At 40.6% G+C, this 855-nt stretch overlaps 1 non-coding gene across 1 annotated transcript; it reads left to right on the forward strand.

Moving 5' to 3' along the window:
* The first annotated feature begins 373 nt into the window (after positions 1-373).
* Positions 374-481, forward strand: LOC127743194 (small nucleolar RNA R71). Its single transcript, XR_008004558.1, has one exon. It is a non-coding gene; the product is annotated as a small nucleolar RNA R71 (small nucleolar RNA).
* Positions 482-855: the final 374 nt, after the last annotated feature.

The following is an 855-nucleotide window of genomic DNA, read 5'->3' on the forward strand; positions in this document are numbered from 1 at the left end:
ATTCCATTGAAGGGTTCTCAGGATCATAAGCTTCTTCCTCAGAAGAAGCGTCCTTAGTACTGCCTGGTGCAGCTTGCATTCCAGACAGACTTTGAAAAATCATATTGACTTGCTGAGTCAATATTTTATTCTGAGCCAATATAGCATTCAGAGTATCAATCTCAAGAACTCTTTTCTTCTGATTCGTCCCATTGTTCACAAGATTCCTTTCAGAAGTGTACATGAATTGGTTATTTGCAACCATTTCAATGAGTTCTTGAGCTTCTGCAGGCATCTTCTTCAGATGAAGAGATCCTCCAGCAGAGCTGTCCAATGACATCTTGGACAGTTCAGACAGACCATCATAAAAAATACCTATGATGCTCCATTCAGAAAGCATGTCAGAAGGACACTTTCTGATCAATTGTTTGTATCTTTCCCAAGCTTCATAGAGGGATTCACTTTCCTTCTGTCTGAAGTTTTGGACTTCCACTCTAAGCTTACTCAATTTTTGAGGTGGGAAGAACTTTGCCAAGAAGGCATTGACTAGCTTTTCCCAAGAGTTCAGGGTTTCTTTAGGTTGTGAGTCCAACCATATCCTAGCTCTGTCTCTTACAGCAAAAGGGAATAGCATAAGTCTGTAGACCTCAAGGTTAACCCCATTGGTCTTAACAGTGTCATAGATTTTCAAGAATTCAGCTAAAAACTGATGAGGATCTTCCAATGAAAGTCCATGGAACTTGCAATTCTGTTGCATTAAAGAAACTAATTGAGGCTTAAGCTCAAAGTTGTTTGCTCCAATGGCAGGGATAGAAATGCTTCTCCCATAGAAGTCGGGAGTAGGTGCAGTAAAGTCACCTAGCACCTTCCTTGCAT

Source organism: Arachis duranensis, chromosome 1 (assembly GCF_000817695.3).
Source record: "Arachis duranensis cultivar V14167 chromosome 1, aradu.V14167.gnm2.J7QH, whole genome shotgun sequence".
Taxonomy (NCBI): domain Eukaryota; kingdom Viridiplantae; phylum Streptophyta; class Magnoliopsida; order Fabales; family Fabaceae; genus Arachis; species Arachis duranensis.